This window comes from Jaculus jaculus, chromosome 7 (genome assembly GCF_020740685.1).
Source record: "Jaculus jaculus isolate mJacJac1 chromosome 7, mJacJac1.mat.Y.cur, whole genome shotgun sequence".
NCBI classification, from domain to species: domain Eukaryota; kingdom Metazoa; phylum Chordata; class Mammalia; order Rodentia; family Dipodidae; genus Jaculus; species Jaculus jaculus.
The window spans coordinates 53,694,007-53,715,972 of record NC_059108.1 but is presented as its reverse complement, the minus strand read 5'-3'; the positions used below and the strand labels follow the sequence as shown (position 1 = coordinate 53,715,972).

Here is a 21,966-nt window from a genome sequence, read left to right as displayed (position 1 = left end):
TTTGGGTAGGTCTTTTTCCTGCATGATTCTAATGTGGGCATTTTATGAAGCCCAGAACCAAAGAAGACTGTTTTTTTATTCTTTTTCCTTTCTTGCAATTCTTTCCCTATGCCAACCTAACTTACATTAATTTATCTGACAGTAGTAGTATCTATCTTCTTGTTTGTTAAACAAAATAGAAGGAAAAAGCTGTGTATTTTGTCCATTTTATTTTGCTACAACTTTGAGATCTGCTATAAGCAGGTGCTATGAGATGTAAAGTCTATTGAATTAGAAGTTACACTCTGTTTTCAAGACTCACTTTCTTCTTTTCCTTTGCTAACATTCTGGTCTAATTAAAAAAGCAGTAGATCATAGTTAAATAAAACTGTACCCAGGATAACCCTAATTTCCATATGCAGATTTATCTGCACTGACAGCCACCCCCCTTTCTCTCTTTCTCCTCTCTCTTTTCCCTCCTCTCCATCTCCCTATTGCATTGTGTTTGACTGATTTTCAGAGCACCTTTGCTGTTTCTCTCTCATTCCCTTTCTGTAAAATATCCAGACAGGAAGGAGGTGGCCGCAGAGGCTGAACAAACATCTCATATTCTGCCTGCAATGCCATCGTTTCTTTCCCCCATTTTAGGGGGGTGAAGTCAACCAGGAAGGGATGCAGAGGAACTGGAGAGGAAGGGGGAGCTCTCCAGAGGCTGCTGCAGCCAGGGGCAGGGACTGCCACCAGATGTGCCTGCCTTTCTGGATTTTGATGCGAAAGGGATAGCAGGAGGAAATATTGGGAGACAAAAGCCTCGGTTTAAATGATCATTTTCTTTATTTAACATGGCAGCAGACACTCTGCGTAGGATCATCATGCCGAGCACAAACTGGACTTTTCTACTTCCCAGCAGGAGTCAGGCAGGTCCCTGCTTGCTAAATGAGCATTGAAGGTAAGACTCACTGTTCCAGAGACTTGATTATTATCCTAATCAATTACATTTCTTATATATTTGAGCTTCAGTCAAATTGTAGTGGGGGCAAGCCTGTGTTAATCTGCCTCTTAAGAGCCAAGCAAAAGCAGAGGTATAATATATTCAGTTCCATTTGTGAGGTTACTTACTTTGTCAATGCTGTATCTGCTGTTTTCTTTTTAGGAAAATGTTTGGCTTAAGAATAGATTTGAGTCACCATAACCCACTGCTGGTGATAATACTGCTGTTTAGATGCTTAAAAAACTTTGCAAAAAGACAGTGAGCTTCAGATGCTGTGCTGTATTTTTAGCTCACACACAAATATTAGAACTCTTATTAAAATGATAGGATTTTTTTTAGCAGAGGAAGAATGAATGCTGCATAATTAAGTACAGTATTTAATTTGGCTGTTGTGAAGCAGAAGAATACAGTAATAATTTTTATTGTACTAATCAGTCTCAAGATGTTCTCTGTGTTAATTGGGTTAAAAAATTGCAGTACTTATTAGAAATTCTAATTTCACAATGCAGCTCTGACAATAAGCCCAGCCAGTGAATTATTCACATCTTTAATTTGCTCACTTAATGACAGTGTTCTGTAATCAGAGTACAGAGACTGCTGCCTATGCATTATGTATGATGCTCAGGACTTGCATGCAGGACGTTATGAAGCTCTTGGTGGTTCAGTAATTAGTTTTCCACAAGACGGGATTTAGATATTCACAGATAAAACTCCACAATTGATAATGCTAAGGTTGCCACACAAAATGACACTGAGGAGGAACAAAGTTTACATGAAAACTTTGTCTCTAGGGCTGTGTCCATCGTGGAAACAGAATCATGCCACCTGAAATAGTTGCCTGCTTCTGATCACATGTTTGAAAACTGTTTTTGAACAAAGTTGTAGCAGGCTAGACATTTGGACAATTTTAGTGAACTAGAGGGGAGAGATAAAGCCCTTTTAATTAGTGTGCACAGAAGCCCTGCAATCTATCTTGCTAACAAGTCTGCACTGAGCATAGCAGGCATTCTCAATGTGCTTTGTAACTTAGTACAAATGCAAATCAGGTTACAATGGTGTTTGGCTGCAATTGTGTTTGTAAAAGGGTTACATGCCCAAATGGAGGTTGAGCTTGCCCATGGTTTTGTTTCATTTGCTTCTGGAAGGAAGTTTTGAAAATCAAATGAGATATTTAGTAAATTTGGGCATGAAAGGAAGTAAAGCTGAATTGTCAGTTCAGCTCTGAAGTTTCTTAAACTGGTCAGTTTGGAGTTATTTTATTTTTTGAAAATGATGTGTAAGTTGTTTTGTTATAAATTACATACTTTAATGGACTTTTCAGAAGCATTAGTAATACTCCAAATGCACAGACTTAGGGAAAACATTTCACAGTACCATCTCAAAAGTTAAATGACTAACAACATTTTTAACATGACTTTTTTTTTTTTCAAAGAACAAGCTTTTTGGTAAACTATGTAATGTGGTTATGAAAACTTAAATATTAATCTTAACTAATAAACTATTGCTGCTTTGTATCATATATTACCTTAAGATTTATGCTTATTTCTCAAACCCAAGTATTAGAATCATTAGTAAAAATTGGTATTCAAAATTTTTTTTTATTTTTACTTATTTATTTGAGAGCAACAGAAAGAGAGGGAGAGGGAAAAGGAGAGAGAGACAGAGAGAGAGAGAGACAGAGAGAGAGAGAGAGAGGGAGAGGGAGAGGGAGAATGGGCACACCAGGGCTTCCAGCCACTGCAAATGAACTCCAGATGCATGTGCCTCCTTGTGTACCTGGCTAATGTGGGTCCTGGGGAATTGAGCCTTGAACTGGGGTCATTAGGCTTCACAGGCAAGCGCTTAACCGCTAAGCCATCTCTCAAGCGTGGTATTCAAAATTTTAAATGTACAATATGACACTTTTAAAATATTTTATATTTATTTATTTAACAGAGAAAGAGGAAGAGAGAGAGAGAGAGAGAAAGAGAGAGAGGGATTGAGAGAGAGAGAATGGGCATGCCAGGGTCTCTAGCCACTGCCAATGAATGCCAGATGTGTGCACCCCCTTGAGCATTTGGCTAATGTGGGTCCTGGGCAATCGAACCTGGGTTCGTTGGCTTTGCAGACAAAGGCCTTAGCCACTTAGTCATCCCTCCAGCCCACTATGACACTTTTTTTTTGGTTTTGTTTTTTCAAGGTAGGGTTTCACTCTAGCCCAGGCTGACCTGAAATTCACTATGTAGTCTCAGGGTGGCCTCGAACTCATGGCGATTCTCCTACCTCTGCCTCCCGAGTGCTGGGATTAAAGGCGTGCGCCACCATGCCCGGCCCACTATTACACTTTTTTTTAATATTTATTTGTATTTATTTATTTATTAGAGACAGAGAGAGAGAGAGAGAGGGCGAAAGAGAGCACAAGAGACAATGGGCATGCTGGGGCCACCGGCCACAGCAAACGAACCCCGGCTGCACATGCCACCATGTGCATCTGTTTATGTAGGACCTGGAGAATCGAACCTGGGTCCTTAGGCTTGGCAGGCAAGTGCCTTAACCACTGAGCCATCTCTCCAGCCCCACTATTACACTTTTTAAAAGGTATATTTTTCTTAAAATTAAAAAAAAAAAATTGAGGTAGGGTCGTGCTGTAGCTCAGGCTGACCTGGAATTCAGTATGTAGTCTCAGGGTGGCCTCAAACTCTCAGCAATCCTCCTACCTCTACCTCTGCTTCCCAAGTGCTGGAATTAAAGGTGTGTGCCACCAAGCCTGGCAAAAGGTATCTTTAGATTTGTTTAGAACATTTTAATGTTTTTATTGGCATATATTAACTATACACAATAATGGGTTGCATTATAGCTTAGACTATTTTTAAAAGGAAAGTTGAACTAAGAAACAAGCAAGAAGAGTGCTTAATGAAGAATGAGGTAACAAACAGAAATGTATCTTCTCAGTTGTTTGAAAAAATTTTAAATTAAAAAAGTATCTAAATACTGTGACTTATTTCTGTGGTTTCAGGTCCTGGGGATGGGTTGGGACTAGGGTTAAAGTAGGAGGAACACTTGACCCTAGGAATTTAAAGTAAAACTAGAGTGTGCAACAGGGAGAGACTATGTTTTAGGGTACCAAAAAATAAATAAAGACAACAACAAAAAGCCACATCTCCTGAGCTGCCGTCTAACTTCTGTCACTGAAAAGTGACTTTGACAGAATTTATAAAAAGATTTTCATAAGTGTTTATAAATGCTTCCTTGCTTTGTGATAATTATAACATTTTCTTTATTTGGGAGGGGAAATTGTCCTTAGTTGGGGATAGAATTACTATGTTAGGAAGCTGAGCAGGTGACCTGACTTTGATTTGGGTTCTGATCTAGTTTAGCACCCACAGGTAGATAATCTGTGGTATCAGGTGATGGTAGTTGTGGTAGTGGTATCTCATAGAATTAAAAAATGGTATTTTTTTTTTTAAAATGAGGGCCGAAGATATAGCTTAGAGATAAAAGCCTGGGTTCAATCCTCAGTGCCACAAAATAAATAAGCAATTAATTAATTCATTCATTCATATGTTGAGGATTAGTTCTAGACCCATTCCTGCCAAGAGACACCCACTGAGTTATACAGATAAATGTAGGTAGGAGGTAGGAGAAATAAACTGTTATGGTAATCTAAAAGCACTTAACAAGGGAGTTAGGGTTAACAGAAAACTATGTGTATTTTATTGAGCCTGTGATGTTCCTTATAGTCCAGATTTGCCTTCAAATTCTCAATACTTTCTAAAGCAAAAATATCAAAGCAGGGCTGGAGAGATGGCTTAGCAGTTAAGTGCTTGCCTGTGAAGCCTAAGGACCCCGGTTTGAGGCCTGATCCCCCAGCACCGACGTTAGCCAGATGCACAAGGGGGCGCACGCGTCTGGAGTTTGTTTGCAGTGGCTGGAAGCCCTGGTGTGCCCGTTACTTTCTCTTTCTGACCCTTTGCCTCTTTCTCTGTCTGTCACTCTCAAATAAATAAATAAAATAAACAAAAAAAAGTTTTTTTTAAAAAAAATCAAAACTCATGAAACTCAATTTCAGTTTACTTGACTGAAAATCAGCCACAAAGTTGTGTTCTTTTTCGGTGTGAAGTCACATTACTAATCCAAAAAATTTAGCAATCCTATTCTTAGAGACAATTCTTTCACCCGTCATATTTACATATTATACTCCCAGGAGTCTTATGCACAGGCATCTTCCAGTTGGTAAGATTTCAGCCTCCTTAATCAATCATTTATTGGCTACTCACTAACTATTGCATTATTTGAACAACTACTGAATGCTTATAATAATACTAGCAAAAATAAATAGGATGCTTTCCCTTTCTTTTGGGGTAGAACCCCTGTACTCCAGTACAGTAAAGCCTAAAGTTCTAACTTGATTACCCCACACAGCTGGTAAATAGCCAAGCTGGAACTGAGCCAGCTTTAGATCATCAGGTCTGAACTGATAAACCATATTGCCAGTTCCCAAGGTCTTGTACTAAGTGCCAAAGCATTCGGGTGAGGTTCCTTCCCTCACGCTGCTCAGAATGGTGATGCTTGGATTTCCTCTCAGACCTTGTTGTGGACTTTAATCACTTGGCTATCTGGTTAAACTGCTTAATTCTAATTCTGAGTTGAAGTTCAAGATAATTTTCTAATAATTTTCTTGGTGATGTAATGTTGCTGTGTGAGGAAGCTCATTTGGTGAATTTTCAAATGAATCTTTCTTCCAGTATGTCCAAGGCAGGCTCAGTGTCATTGATCCCTCATTGAATCTGTCTTCCTCAGAGCTTGTGTACTTTCAGTACAGGTGGAAGTGCTTCCATATTGCTTTCCTGACTTAAACTTAAAAAAAGAGTTTAGGGGCTGCCGAGATGGCACAGTGGTTAAAGACACTTGCTTGCAAAGCCTGACAAATTCCCAGGACCCACAAAGAGGCAGATGCAGAAAATGGGACATGTATCTGGAATTCGTTTGCAGTGGCAAGAGGCCCTGGTGTGTCCATGTTCTCTATCTTTCCCTCCCTCCTCTCTCTCTGCTTGCAAATAAATATTAAAAAGCATTTTAAAAGTTTATATTTATTTGAGAGCAGGGGGTGGAATGGGCACACCGGGGTCCTGTTTTGATTTTATTAATTTTTTTAATGTTATACTTTTGTATTCCTCCCCCACTCCTATCCCTCTGAGGGCCCTCCTCACTGTGAGAATCCTGAAGGTCTCAGTTGAGTCTGGGGGTAGGGCTTGCCTCAGGTTAATCCTACCTACTCTGTGTGTGGTGGTGTTTGATAGGTGTCCTCCATAAACTTGTGTTTTGAATGCTGATGGCAATTTGGAAATCAAGGCTTTCTGGAGGCAGTGTATTGTTGGGGGTGGGCTTATGGCCAGCTTCCTCTTGCCAGTGTTTGGCACACTATCCTGTTGCTGTTGTTTAGATGATGTTGGCCAGTAGGTGATGTCTACCGTCTGCTTATGCCATCATTTTCCCCTGCCATCATGGAGCTTTCCCTCGAGTCTGTGAGTCAAAATAAACCCTTCCTCCTCACCCCCAAACTGCTCTTTGTCAGGTGTTTTCTGACAGCAATGTGAACCTGACTGCAACAGTGTGGCTCTCACAGTCTTTCTGTCCCTTCTCTGCAGTGTTTCCTGAGCCTCTTGCCTCTGCAAATGAACTTGATATCCATGCTCTACTTTGTGCTTCTGACTTCACATGGGTTCTGGGGAATGGAACTCTGGCTATCAAGCTTTCTTAGCAAGTAGTGCCTTTAAGCACTGAACCATCTCTCCAACTACTGACTTCAATTTTTTTTGCTCATTGTGTTCCAACAGCTGGCTTTGGCTGCCTGCTGAGCTCTGGTTAGACCTCTCCTATGGGTCTGATTCCACAGTTACTGTTGACAGCAGTGGCTCATTCACCTTTGTGGTGACATCTGCCTGTTGATCTCCATTCACTTTCCCTTTTCAGAAACATCTGAGAAAGCTGCTTAGGGAAAAGTTTGAATCCCATCACATCCTGGGCACATACATTTTGATTATAGGGAGGGTCATAGGAATACTTTTTCTGTTTCTTTGACCAAGTCTCATAGTTGATTCTGATAGATAGTGCATACTGAAACCACTTCACCTGGGCCCCTGGTGTGCTGTGACTGGAGGTACAGACAATGGCTTAGTTTCAACTTCCCTATGTCCTAAAAACCTTTTCTCTATATCTCTAAATTAGTAAGAGCATAAAACCCAAGAAGAATACACATCTTATACAAGATTGTCATGGCATTGAGGCAGAGCTCAATACTGAAGCCAAAGAGACTAGTTCCATTCTTGTGATAACAGAGTCTTAGATATGGAGGATGTTTTTGTCCACCATATACCTGCGCCCTGAATTTACTTTCTGTGCCTCAGTACTAATAATCCCTTTTACTCTTGAATTTTGTACCAATAACCTGTAGCAATAATTGTCATGGCTTTGAGAATTGGGGAACTCAAGGTTTTCATGAACAATTGCAGTTCTTTCTTCTCCTGATTTCTGTACCACAGTGTTAAGACAGCTTATTTTAGAGTTCTTCCCTCAGGTGCGGCTTACAGCAAAGCTGATAATGTCCTGTGAGAAATTTGAATCCACTTAACGTATAGCAGTAAGAAAGCCAATGGTGGGAGAGTTATGCCCAAGATGAATATACAACTGTTGTAGAGGCTTTGGATAGTGACTTAGCAGCAACCATGACCCAGTTCAGTATTTGAGGTTCTGCCTTTGGATTTTCTCCTTTTCTAGTGAAAAGTCAACTCTTCCTTAACAGTCAGCATAGAGTTACTACTTCACAGACATTCACTCACCTCCATAGAGAGAGCTCACTGGCTTCTCACAGCATCATAAAGGACATTTTAGTGACACTAATGCTCACTCTTGGATGTGATTTCTGCTTTGGTCCTACACTTCATTTTTCTTAATTGAACATTGTTTTTCCTTACTCTAAACCTGTATGTGCTTAGTTATAAATTAAATAAGAGCCCACTAAAGAGTTTCCCTTTTTAACTTTCAGAGCCTGTGACTATGTAGTCTTATATATATAACCAAAGGGACTCAGCAGATATGACCAAGACTCTTGAGATGGCATGATTGTCATGTAACATCTGGATGAACCCACTGTCATCACACATTGACCAAGATGAAAGTAGAAAGAAGTAGACAGGGAAATCAGAGTAGGAAAAAGAGATTAAGAGGTGCTATTCTACTGTATCTGAAAAAAGGCTTAAGGCAAGCATTCTCCAGATATTGGAAAAGACATAGTGACAAATTTTACCAAGAGTTCCCAGAAGGTACCCAGTCTTGCCAACACTTTGATTTTTAACCCAGTTAGACTGATTTTGGACTTTTCTCCAGAGCTTGAAAATACTGAGTTTTCGGTATTTTAACCAAGAGAACTTGTGGTAATTTTGTTATAGCAGCAGTAGGCTACGGTATAGCTCATAACATATCTTTTTTTTTTTTTTTTTTTTTTTTGGTTTTTCGAGGTAGGGTCTCACTCTGGTCCAGGCTGACCTGGAATTAACTCTGTAGTCTCAGGGTGGCCTCGAACTCACGGCGATCCTCCTACCTCTGCCTCCCGAGTGCTGGGATTAAAGGCGTGCGCCACCACGCCCGGCAACAACATATCTTTTAAAAAAGTTTTATTTTTGTTTATTTGGGAGAGAGAGAGGGGGGAGGGAGGGAGGGAGAGGAAGAGGGAGAGAGGAAGGAGAGAGAGAGAGAGAGAAGGAGAGAAAATGGGTAAGCCAGGGCATCAGCCACTGCAAATGAACTCCAGACACATGTGACACCCTGTGCATCTGGCTTACATGAGTCCTGGGGAAATGAACCTGGGTCTTTTAGCTTTGCAGGCAAGGGCTTTAACTGGTAATCCATCTTTCCACCCACTAATAACATATATTTACATGATTACTTTTTGTTGTTTGTTTTAGATACAGTCTCACTATGTAACCCAATCATTCCAATAACCCAGGCTGGTTTATACTTACAATTTTTTAGCTCAGCCTTCCAAACACTGGAATTACACGTATGCCCCTCCAGGCCCGTTATCTGACTTTTGCTGCTCAATTTGTTAGTAATAATATTGCTTTGTTTTGTTTTGTTTTTGGAGGTAGGGTCTCACTCTAGCCCAGGCTGATCTGGAATTCACTCTGTATTCTCAGGGTGGCCTCAAACCAACAGTGATCCTCCTACCTCTGCCTCTCAAGTGCTGGGATTAAAGGCATGAGCCACCACACCCAGTTTATTGTTGCTTTTTTATTGAATACACCTCACTAGTGTGTTAGCAAACTTATTCTTTCTTAACTTCCATTTCCTTCACTTAATTACCAAGGAATTGTCTACAGAGTAAGTTATTGATGGTACTGGCCTGAGGGGAGACACATGTCTGATGTGTAGTAAATGTGCAGTTCTCATTCCTTCATGGAATTTTAAGCAACTGTTAAGATTTTACTTATACAGTGTTGGATAAACTCAAAAACTATTTTGCATATTAATAACTCACAGGATGAAAGTTTCATTTAGGATTTAGATTAAGAAATACTTAGTACTAATCACATCCTAGATGAATTTTGTTTCCCTCAATCCATTTAAATCTCCCTGAAAAATATATTTTAACTTTAAATTCAAGACCTCTGTGATAAAATATTTTTTATTCATGGCAATTTCTATACTCTACAGTTTAAACTAGCTAAAGTTTAGTAAATTAGTGTCCATTTTTTGACTTAGCATTCTTTCTTCCGATTTCATCCTATTTTCTAAGTATGCTTTTACTTTCTCTTATAGTCCACAGTAGATAATTCATTAATTGTGTTATTAGTGTCCTGATGGAATACAGGAGCTATGGAAGACAGGGTCTCTGGCTGACAGGACAAATTTCACACATTTGGGCTCAAATTTCAGGCCATGGGTCAAATAACTAATTAAGCTTCATTTGCATTGGCTCAGGCAGAGTAGTGCTCACCAAATGTTGTTCCTTTATACCTGTAGCATGTATAGCCAGAGTTGTGTAGTGTTTCTAATGTCCCAAAGTTCACAGTTGTTTTAAATTAGCAAGCTGTTTGCCCATTGTCAAATTACTACTCTGGAACTAGATGTTGGCCACTAAATTATTTGGTTATTTTGTTGCTTTTTGAAGCTAAAATTTGGATTGTATTATAGTCAAATGGAGACGAGAAATTCCAACAATCCAAGTTCTCTAAAGATAACAAATGAGAGACAGCAAGTTCTCTGACAAAACATTCAAACATATAATGAATGACCACTTGGCAATAAAACACTAGAGATTGAACAGGTGACATTTAACCTTTCCTTCTAATCTTAAACCCTATCTAAATCAGAATAGTATAAAAAATTTAGACATGACAGATGCTTTTTTTAAATTTATTGAACACCTGGCTTCTTAAATTTTAGAAAAATACTTATTAATTGGAAGAGAGATATTAAAAAGGTATAATTTTCATTAGACATGCTTGGCCATTTAAATTACTTTTAATAAGCTGAAAATCCCCTTAATACAATGATTACTTAGTAGATAAACCAATAATCTTCTATGATTTGCAGTAAAATGCAAATTTATGCATAAATATTTAAATGTTACACATAGTTGTATCTATTAAGAATCTTTTCTTTTAAGCATAAAATCAGTACTACTGTATTGTCGTATAACATTGTTTTTTCATAGTAATGGAGTAAATTCAAAGTCTATCTCCTAGATGGTCTGAATTCCATTGGCCTTTTTAATTGAAATGAAGCTTCCAGTTGTCAAAAAAATTTTTTTTGATTGTTATTGCCAAAATTCTTTCTGAAGAGTCTATCTGTACTGAAGATGTGTACTGTCTGGGGAATGTCATAGAACTTTTGCTATGCCTCATATTCAATGAAGAAAAAAGTCCTCAAAAAGTGTTATTTCATTTAAGGGTTTATGTCTATATTTCACATGGGGCTCTAGTGAGAAAGGGCTTACAAACATACATTCTTCAGTGCCTCTAAGCCTAGACTCACAGGGCTTATAAGCTTCAAAGTCATCAGTGGAAACTCATACTTCACTTTATAGATTACCAAAGTGAATTTTAGTGAAGTTGAATGGTTTATGTATTCATACATCATATTTAACACTTTTCCCAGATCCTGTACTTGTCAATCTGTTCAATTATTACCAAAATGTCTTGGACAAGATCATATTGTTAGGAAATGGGGTTATGTTGCTTTCTCTTGGATATTGGGTTACTGTGGTGGTTTGATTCAGGTGTCCCCCATAAACTTAGGTGTTGAATGCTAGGTTCCTAGCTGATGGAGATTTGGGAATTAATGCCTCTTGGAGGCAGTGTGTTGTTGGGGGCAGCCTTATGGGTACTATAGCCAGTGTCTGGCACACTCTCCTGTTGCTATTGTCCACCTTATGTTGGCCAGGGGGTGATGTCCACACCCTGTTTATGTCATCATTTCCCCCTGCCATCATGGAGCTTCCCTGAGAGTCTGTAAGCCAAAATAAGTCCTGTTTTTCCCCAGAAGCTGCTCTTGGTTGGGTGACTTCTGCCAGCAATGTGAATCTGACTGCAATAGTAAAGTTGGTACTGAGGAGTGAGATTGCCACTAGACACCTGAGTGTGTGGCTTTGACCTTTTGGAACCAATTTTCAACAAGAATGTGGAAGGATTTGAAACCTTGGCCTAAGAGATGCCTTATAGTGCTATAAATACAGCTTGATGGACTATTCTTGTCAGATTTGAAAGACCTGAACGGCAAGAACTATGGACTTTGAGGTTTGGCTTATGGGGGTGAGAAAGACCTGGACTTGACTAGAAGCAGTTTGTGTGAGACACTTATTGTTATGCTCATGTCCTGGGACCTGTGCAAGGTTGGGTTGCATAGAAATGGACTGGTGTGTGCAGAGGGATATGGCACAGAATGAAATCTTGGGGCTGAAGCTTCTGCCCCTTCAGCTGCAATTTCTGAAAGATTACAACATTTGAGATGGGCCAGCTGACCTGCACTGGGGCAACAGGAAGAATGTAGACTCTTTTCAAGGAGGCTAAGTGCTCAAGGAGTGTCTTGTTCTTCAAAGTCTGCTTTATTCCCCCCTGGATTAACAGATTGGCACTATACCTATTATGGAATATAAGAAATACAGGAAAGAGAGGATCATTGAATTTGCAACATGTCCTTGTGTTTTGGAAATGGCTGTGGTCAGTGTATAGCAGGTTTGAAGGATCCTTGCATGGAGACCTGATGGAATTGCAAGGATGAACCATGGGTTACAGTGGAGACCCAGTGGAGATGCCTGTTTCACAAAATAGCTGCAAAGGAGAGCTGCTGGTCCCAGATGAAGTTTCCCAGGACTGTGAATAGCCTAGCTGGAGGGGTGGAATTGGAACTCCAGAGACTTGTTGCTGGTTAGAATTATTGGACTTGGAGACTTGTCATTGACTAGAGTTTTTGGACTTGTAGCTACAGAGTTTGTGTTTGATCTATTTAAATCTTGTATTGGTTGAATATTTCTTTGCTATGCCTAATGGCATCCTTTGCAGTGTGAATGTTTATTCTGTGCTAATATAGTTTTCTGGGGGATTTTTTTTTTTTTTTTTTTTTTTGGTATTAGGGCTCAAGACTTCAGACTAAAGCCAGGCGTGGTGGTGCACGCCTTTAATCCCAGCACTCGGGAGGCAGAGGTAGGAGGATTGCCCATGAGTTCAAGGCCACCCTGAGATGACAGAGTTAATTCCAGGTCAACCTGGACCAGAGTGAGACCCTACCTCGAAAAACCAAAAAAAAAAAAAAAAAAAACAAACAAACAAACAAAAAAAAAAAAAAAACCCACAGACTATGGGGACTCTTAAAGTTGGATGGTTATCAGTTTATGGGGGCCAGGGGTGGAATATGGTGGTTTTATTCAGGTGTCCCCTATAAACTTAGGTGTTCTGAATGCTAGGTTCCCAAATGATGGAGATTTGGAAATTAATGCCTCTTAGAGGCAATGTGTTGTTGGGAGTGAGTGATGCAAACCTGACAGTAACAGTTACTATCCTGAACAGAATTTCTTCCCATTCTCATTTCTCTAATGATCACAAAGTGAATAACAAACCTTATGACTCTGAGAGTAAGTAAAATAAGTTAGAGTTTAGAGCAATACATATTAAAAATTATTTTATATATAGCAGATTATATACTATTATTTCCTCACCCTAACTCTTGTTACCCTGGAGGCCCTCCTCAGTGGGGTTTTGGTAATCACTGTGGGGTCATAAATGCCTCAGTCAGTCCCTATGAGTTAGTGGGGGACCATGCCTCAGGGAATTCCTATCCACTCTGTGGATCTTATAATCTTTCTGCCCCCTCTTCTACAATAGTCTATAAGCCATGGCAGGCCTGTTGGCAGTCTGATTTAGTGTTATTTGTACTCTCTGAATTTCTGCTTCTATAGGTTTTGATTATTGTAAGTGTCTGTTACCATCAAACTGGGGCTGGTTGTCAGTCTAACAGTAAGAGCAGTATTCATCTTGTTGCTTCCTCTGCAATTTCTCCTGGCTGTACCAGATGTGGTAGAGGTGCATGTCTCCATTCAGCTATCTTCTTGTGTTATGGATCTAGGTTGTCCTCTGTTTCCTCTGCCATCTATAAAATAAAACACATTGTCCAACCTAATGTGAGAGCGATTTGGGTTAAAGGGGGTATGCAAAGTTGTATAAGAAATTTTTGGTGTGCCAGACCACTCTTTCCAGATCATGAGATTCTGACGTTGTTTTCAGTACCAGATATGAGTTCCCTCCCACTGAGAGGCCTCATTTCCAATCAGAGAGCAGTTGGTAACCTGTAGAGGCTACATGTCACTATTGTACAAGTGTGTACTTCTTGTCCAGCAGGGCACCTAGCATTTACAACACCTAAGTTTATGGGGGACACCTGAATCAAACCACTACACTGATCTACTTACTTAGCTTTGACATATGCAACTTACACATTGTAAATTATATTAGATGCCAATCATAGGTATTTTTGATATCTTACTGTTTAGGTATTTCAATATACCTGGCACTTCAAACACAGATATTGCTACTTAGGTAGTAATACTCTGATTGTTTTTGTGGTCATTGGTGTTAGTGAAGATTTCCATGTACAATTAGAACATTCAGGAGCAGAAACTTATAATGACCCAATCCAAAAGTTAGTCTCAGAATTTTAGTTCTTTAAGATTGCCTATTACATATAACTTGAAGACACTGTCTTTTTTCCAGCCTATATTGTTAGGGCCTTTATCAAATATCAAGTAGTTGCTCAACCAAAACTCCAGGTCCTCAATTCCATTCCATTGGTCTACACTCTTGTTTTCATGCCAGTACCATGATGTTTTTATTACTATAGCTTTGTAAGATAGCTTTAGATCAGGTGTGGTGATGCCTCCAGCGGTATGTCTTTTGCTGAGGTTATGCTTAGATATTCGAGGCCTTCTGCCTTTCCATATGAATTTTAAGATCTGTGAAGAACAATGTAGGGATTTTGATTGAAATTGTATTAAATCTGTGTATTGCCTTTGGTAGGATTGCCATTCTCACAATGTTAATTGTGCCTATCCAGGAGCAGGGGAGGTCTTTCCATTTTTTCAAGTCCTCCTCAATTTATTTTTTGAGTGTTTTTATGTTTTTATTGTATAGATCTTTCACTTCCTTAGTTGTTGTTATTCCAAGGTATATTATTTTTTTTTTGTTGCTATTGAAATTGGGACAATGTGTCTTATTTCTTTCTCTGTATCTTTGTCATTTACGTATAGAAAGGCTACTGATTTTAGTGCATTGATTTTGTATCCTGGTACTTTGCTGAAGGAGTTAATTACCTTCAAGAGTTTTGGGATGGAGGCTCTCAGGTGTCTTACATATAGAATCATGTCATATGCAAATGGAGCTAATTTAACTTCTTCCTTTATAAATTTTATCCCTTTTCTTTCTTTCTCATGTTTCATTGTTTGAGCTAGGACTTCCAGTAGTATATTGAAGAGCAGAGGTGAGAGTGGATACCCCTGTTTTGTTCCAGATCTCAACGGGAATTCCTCCGGTCTCTTCATTAAGTATTATTTGGGCTTTAGGAGATTTATATATAGCCTTTATTATGTTAAAATATAAACCTTCCATGCCAGTTCTGTCCAATGTTTTGATCATGAAGTGATGCTGTATTATGTCAAAGGTCTTTCCTGCATCTGTCAAAATGATCATGTGGTTTTTGTGATTCACCTTATTTATGAGGTGTATTACATTGACAGATTTCTGTATGTTGAACCACCCCTGTGTTCCTGGGATGAATCCTACTTGGTCAAGGTAGATAATGCTTTGATGTGTTGTTGGATTCAGTTTGTGAGGATTTTGTTTAGGTTCTTTGTGTCTATGTTCATTAGGGAGATAGGCCTGTGGTTTTCTTTTCTTGTGGCATCTCTGCCTGGTTTTGGTATTAGGGTGATACTAGCTTCATAAAAGGAATTAAGGAGCTTTGCCTGTTCTCCAATTGTGTGGCACAGTTTGAGAAAGACTGGTTTGAGTCTTTCCATGAAGATTTGATAGAATTCAGCTAGGAAGCCATCTGGTCCTAGACTCTTCTTTTTGGGGAGGATTTTTATTACCTTTTCAATCTTGATAAGCATGATAGTTTGTTTAGGAGATTAATCTGCTCTGAGTTTAGCTTTGATAGATAGTATATGTCCAGGAATTTATCCATTTCCTCCATATTATTCAGTTTTGTGGAGTAGAGGTTTTTGAAATAAGTCCTAGTGATTCTCCCAATTTCACTTATGTCTGTTGTGATCTCTCCTTTTTCATTTCTAATTTTGTTAATTTGAAGCACCTCTTTCTTTTTTCTTGATCAAATTGGCCAGGGGTTTGTCAATCTTGTTTATTTTTTCAAAGAACCAGCTCTGTTTCATCAATTTTCTTAATTGTTTTCTTAGTTTCCAATTCGTTAATTTCTGCTTTTATCTTAATTATTTCTTTCTATCTGGATTGCTTTTAGGCTTTGCTCTTTGGTGTGAATGTTTAGAGTCTTAATGACAATATGTCTTGGAGAGTTTCTCCTTTGGTACAATCTGTTTGGAGTTCTGTTAGCTTCTTGTATCTTGATGGGCCTTTCTTTTGAGAGGGTGAGAACGTTTTCCTTGATAATTTTGTTAAATAAATTTTCCATGCCTTTGGTCTGAATTTCTTCCCCTTTGGGTACTCCCATGATCCTAATGTTAGGACATTTAAGGGTATCCCACAATTCCCTCATATTCTGTTTACAGAAATTTTGGAACTTATGGAAACTTTTGAACTCTTGAACTGTTTATTCTGTATTGTCTTCCAGGACTGAGTTTCTATCCTCCACATGGCTAACTCTATACTTGAGAACTTCTAAAGAGTTTTGGGATTGTTCAATTAGTTTTGCATTTTCTACTAGTTTTCTATGTATAGTTTCCATCTCTCTGTTAAATTCTCTTTTCACATCATTTTTCTGATTTTCTTGATGCTTCTTGGAATTTATTCTTTTATTTCTTTATGTCTTCATTTAGCATAGTCAGTTGATTTTTGAGGTCCTTTTTTTCTTTTTCTTTTCTTTTTTTTTTTTTTAACTCTCCTTCATATCTTTTAGTGACTTTGGAGCCCTTCCATTTTCTTATCTGTTAGGTTTAGTTTAGTGATGACAGCATCCACATGATTATTGATCCTTTGTTGCTTTTCTACATGTTCTGCCAGTAGCTTGGTCAGGGTTGCATTGCTCAGAAGTTCATTTTGAGATTTTGATCCTAATGTCTCCTCTATGTTTTGATTAGAGACATCCCTTGTAGGACTGGGCAATCTTATTGGATTTAGTTGCATCTGGTTTTTCATGTTATTCTTTTTGCGCTGTGGTCTGCCCATCACTATGTATGGGCAGGAAGAGTGGGACTGTGGTCTCTATGAGCTCACATGCACATGGGCAGATGGGTAGAGTGCGACTCAGCTTGTGTGTGGGCAGCTGGCCAGGTGGTGTGGGCCTGAGCTCATGCATGGGTGGGAGGACAGAGCCGGCCTGAGCTCACGCGTGGGTGGTGGCAGCTGGGCAATCCACATGTGCAGCAACACAGGTGGAACTATGTTGGCCTGAGTCCCCTTGCCTGCAGTTAGTTCGGGAGTATAGTGAGGCTGGGTCAATGGCTAGGATGTCTGCTTGGGGGGATTAGTGGGCTACCCAAGTGCAAGAGAATCAGCCAATTCCCTTTTTTCCCCTTTGCACCCTCAAACTTGTGATCTATTAGACATTGCCCTTCCATAAAAAACCCAGTGAACCCTTAATGCCTTTCCTTTCCTTCCCTGGGAGGTGTGGCATGGTTAGGCAGATGCCATCTTGACCTGAAGTCCTATTGTTATGTTTTAAAATATTTTATTATTATTTTAAAAATATTTTATTTATTTATTTAATTGAGAGAGAGAGAGAGAAAGAGAGATAGAGAGGTACAAAAAGGCATACATAGAGAGAGAATGGGCATGCCAGGGCCTCTAGCCACTGCATATGAACTCCAGACACATGCGCCACCTTGTGCATCTGGCTTACATGGATCCTGGGGACTCAAACCTGGGTCCTTTGGTTTCACAGGTGAGCACCTTAACCCTACTAAGCCATCTCTACAGCCCAATGTTTTATTATTTATTGAAGTTTTTATACATGCATATAATGTGATTTGATCGTAATTACTACCCATTAATTATATGCTTATTACAGTGCAGCAGTAATCATCAAAACATTTATTGCCAGGCATGGTGGGTCATGCCTACATCTCAGAACCAAAGAGGCTAAGGCAGGCATATTGCTATGAGTTCAAAGCCAGCTTGGTCTATTCAGTGAGTTCAGAACATCCTGGGCTACAGAGAGAGACCCTGTCTCAAGCGAGCAAGCAAACAAACAAAATTAAAAATGAGAAATTGTTAAAATCTGGCTGTGGCCAAGTATGGTGGCTCACACCTTTAATCCCAGCACCTGAGAGGCAGACATAGGAGGATCTCTCTGAGTTTGAGACTACCTTTAGACTACATAGTGAATTCCAGGTCAGCCTGAGCTAGAGTGAGACCCTACCTCAATCCCCCAACCATCAAAAAGAAAGTGTCTGACTGCATGGCAGTCACTATGTAATGGTCTCATATACATTATTTTTTTTAAAAACAATATTTTTAAAATTTTATTTTTATTTATTTGGCAGAGAAAGAGGGGGAGAGAGAGAGAGGGAATAAAAGGGCATGCCAGGGCCTCCAGCCACTGTTAACAAACTCTACACACATGCACCCCCTTGTGCATCTGGCTCTATGTGGGTCCTGGGGAATCAAATCTCAGGCAAAAGCCTTAATCACTAAGCAATCCCTGTAGCCCCCCAAAACATATATATATGAGGTAAGGTCTCACTCTAGTCCAGGCTGACCTGGAATTCACTATGAAGTCTCAGGGTGGCCTCAAACTCCCAGCAATCCTCCTACCTCTGCCTCCCAAGTTCTGGGATTAAAGGCATGCGCCACCATGCCCAGCTCCAAAAAATATTTTTAAAATATTTTATTTATTTGAGAGAGCAAGAAAAGCAGATAGAAAGAGAGAATGGGTATTCCAGGGCCTCTAGCCACTACAAATGAACTCCAGATGCTTGTCCCCCACCCCCTGGTGTAGATGGCTTTATATGGGCTCTGGGGAATCAAACCTGGGTCCTTATGCTTTACAGGCAAGCTCCTTAACCACAAAGCCATTTCTCTTGCCCATTATATATGTTTTTATTTTATCCTCACAACCATCATTTTTGAGATGAGAAAATGAAGCTTATAAGACAATTCCTCTCTGGACTATACCAAAGGCTCTGTTTCTTCTTTTTTTTTGGAAAAGAGTAACAAATGACTTCTGTGCTTGAAGTATGCTGTTAGGAACTACTGTTATTGAGCAAACACTTTAATCTTAGTCCCCAAAAACTGATGTGCTGTTTTCTAAGACAAATAGTCCTAGGACATTTATGATTCTTCACAGTAATAAATTATAACATGTAAATGAATTAGAATTGCTTTGTGGGTAAAAATTCTATAACTTTATATTACTTATATATATCTAAGTAAATAATCATTTCTAGATTTTTAACATAAAATGAGATGTTTAAGGTCCATTGCTTTAAAAATGCTGTGTGTTAACTTTTTTTTTTTTTTTTTTTGAGGTAGTGTCTCACTCTAGCCGAAGATGACATAGAATTCACTATGGAGTCTCAGGGTGGCCTTGAATTCACAGCAATCCTCCTACCTTTGCCTCCCGAGTGCTGGGATTAAAGAGGTGTGCCACCATACCTGGCTTGTAACTACTCTTTTTAATTCAAACAATTGTGAGATAAAGTCAGAGGATCTTTATTTTATTTTATTTATTTATTTGTTTTTGTTTTTATAAGGTAGGATCTCTCTCTAGCCCAGGCTGACCTGGAATTTACTATGTAGTATCAGGTGGCCTCAAACTCACAGTGATCCTCCTACCTCTGCTTCTCAAGTGCTGGGATTAAAGGTGTGCACCACCATGCCCAGCTTATTTATTTTTTTTTAAATGTATTTTATTTATTTATTTGAGAGAGAAATAGGGAGAGAGAGGGAGAGAGAGAGAGAGAATGGGCGCACCAGGGTCTCCAGCCACTGCAAATGAACTCCAGACACATGTGTCTCCTTGTGAATCTGGCTTACATGAGTCCTGAGGAATCACACTGGGGTCCTTTGGCTTTGCAGGCAAATGCCTTAATCACTAAGCCAAACTCTCCAGCCCTATTTTTAACATATATGTTTTTACTGACAATTTCTATACTTATAGACAACAAACCATGATATTTTCCTCCCCTCCCCCACTTTTCCCTTCATCACTCTGCTCTCCATCATATCCCCTCCCTCTCCATTAGTCTGTCTTTTAATTTGATGTCATCATCTTTTTCTCCTCTTATGAGGGTTTGTGTACATATTACTAGGTACTGTGAGGTCATGGATATCAAGGCCAATTTCTGTCTGGACAGTTGCAGGTAAGGAGTGATGCCTTTCCTTTGGCCCTTACATTCTTTTCACCATCTCTTCTGCAATGAACCCTGAGCCTTGAAGGGTGTGAGATGTTTCAGTGCTGGATACTCTTCCATCCTTTCTTCTCAGCACTGGTCTTGCCTTTTGGGTCATCCCAGTGGTCATCACCATCCGCAAAGAGAAGCTTCTCTAACCAGAAGGATTACTATATGAATATGAACATTAAGTGTAGTTCTTTCAGGGAAAGTTGGTGAGAATAATGTATGTATTTATCTAGATAAGAGCAGGTTTTATACCACTAAGGCTTATGATCTCCCCCGTGATATGCTTTTTTAAAAATATACATATATTTTTATTGACTTCTATACTTACGGACAATAAACCATGGTATTTTCCTCCCTTCCCCTTCCCTCCCCTCCCCCACTTTCCCCTTCATGATTCTGCTCACCATCATATCCCCTCCCTCTCTCCATTAGTCTCTCTTTTAATTTGATGTCATCATCTTTTTCTCCTACTATGAGGGTCTTGTGTAGGTATTGCTAGGCACTGGGAGGTCTTGGATATTGTGGCCAAATTTTGTCATGACAGTTGCAGTTCCTTTGGGTCTTGCATTCTTTCCACCACCTCTTCCCCAATGGACCCTGAGCCTTGGAGGGTGTGAAATGTTTTAGTGTTAGACACTCCTCTGTCCCTTCTTCTCAGCCCTTTGTTGCCTTTTGAGTCATCCCAATGGTCAATGCTATAGGCTTTTGATTAGGTTTTCAGTACCAAGCACGTATTATCTCCCATAGAGCAGGCCTTCACAGTCCAATTAGAGATCAGTTGGTCTCCCCCAAAGCAGACATGCCACTATTGCACTCATTTGGTCATTTGGCCTGTCTGGCCAAACATGAGGCTTCCAGTGTCCACTGTTTTCACTGCTGATGACTTCTGTCTCCCATAGGGCTGCATACAGTGCAGATTTTTTCAGCTTTCAGTTGGCTGGTCTACAGGGAGATTGTTTTCTGCTGAGCACCAGCTTGATTTCTCAGTGGCTTTGCTGCTTGGGCATGTGAAGTCATTAGCAATAGTGTCTTACCATCTGTTTCTCAAGGGAAACCAAGGGCCTTGGCAATAGCCTGTAATGTTTTGGAGGAAGCAGGGACCTCCCTGGCCAAAAACTCACTGGAAGGTATCCCATCTCTGCACTGAAAATTTTCTAGTAACCATCTATAACTTCTGGATGTGCCATTATTCAAAACAGTATGTTTTCATATGTCTTATTCAGTATGTCTTGAATTTTTATTGACCCTCCCCGCAGCCTTCTTTTACACAATCTCTTCCCCTGACCTCACTTAGGCCTTTTGACTCCCTGTAATCTGTTCTTTTACTTACATATGTACAACATCATCCCGTTATGTCCTTTCTTCTCCTCTCTCCCTTACAGCCCTTTTGTAGCTTACTGTCCTCTGCTACCAATTTTTGGTTCATGCTCATACACAAATCATGTGATTTTGGCCCTTCAGACCATTTATATGATGTACTACATTTATTGCTTTGCATATGTTGAACCATCTCTGCATCCTTAGGATAAAGCCAACTTGGTCGGGGTGAATAATCTTGCAGATATATTCTTGCAATCTGTTTGCCAATATTTTGTTGAGAATATTTGCATCTATGTTCATGAGGGAGATTGGTCTATAATTTTCTTTTTTTGTTCTGTCTTTTCCTGGTTTTGGTATGAGGGTGATGCTGGCTTCATAGAAGGAGTTCAGGAGAATTCCTTCCTTCTCTATGTTATGGAAAAGTTTCAGTAGCAGTAGTGATAATTTTTTCATGAAGGTCTGGTAAAATTCACCAGTGAATTCATGTAGGCCTGGCCTTTTTTTAGTTTGGGGACTTTTTATAACTGCTTGGATCTCTGTACTTGTTATAGGTCTATTTAAATTGTTTATCTCATCTTGATTTAACTTTGTTAGGTCATTTGAATCAAGGAAATCA

General features: G+C 39.5%; 1 long non-coding RNA gene across 1 annotated transcript in view; it reads left to right on the top strand.

Moving 5' to 3' along the window:
- Positions 1 to 497: 497 nt before the first annotated feature.
- The window catches only part of LOC123462215, a 224,677-nt gene continuing 203,208 nt past the window's right edge, over positions 498 to 21,966 (top strand). Inside the window, exon 1 of the long non-coding RNA XR_006638160.1 lies at positions 498 to 928. This is a non-coding gene — a long non-coding RNA (uncharacterized LOC123462215). The remainder of the gene's footprint in view (positions 929 to 21,966) is intronic.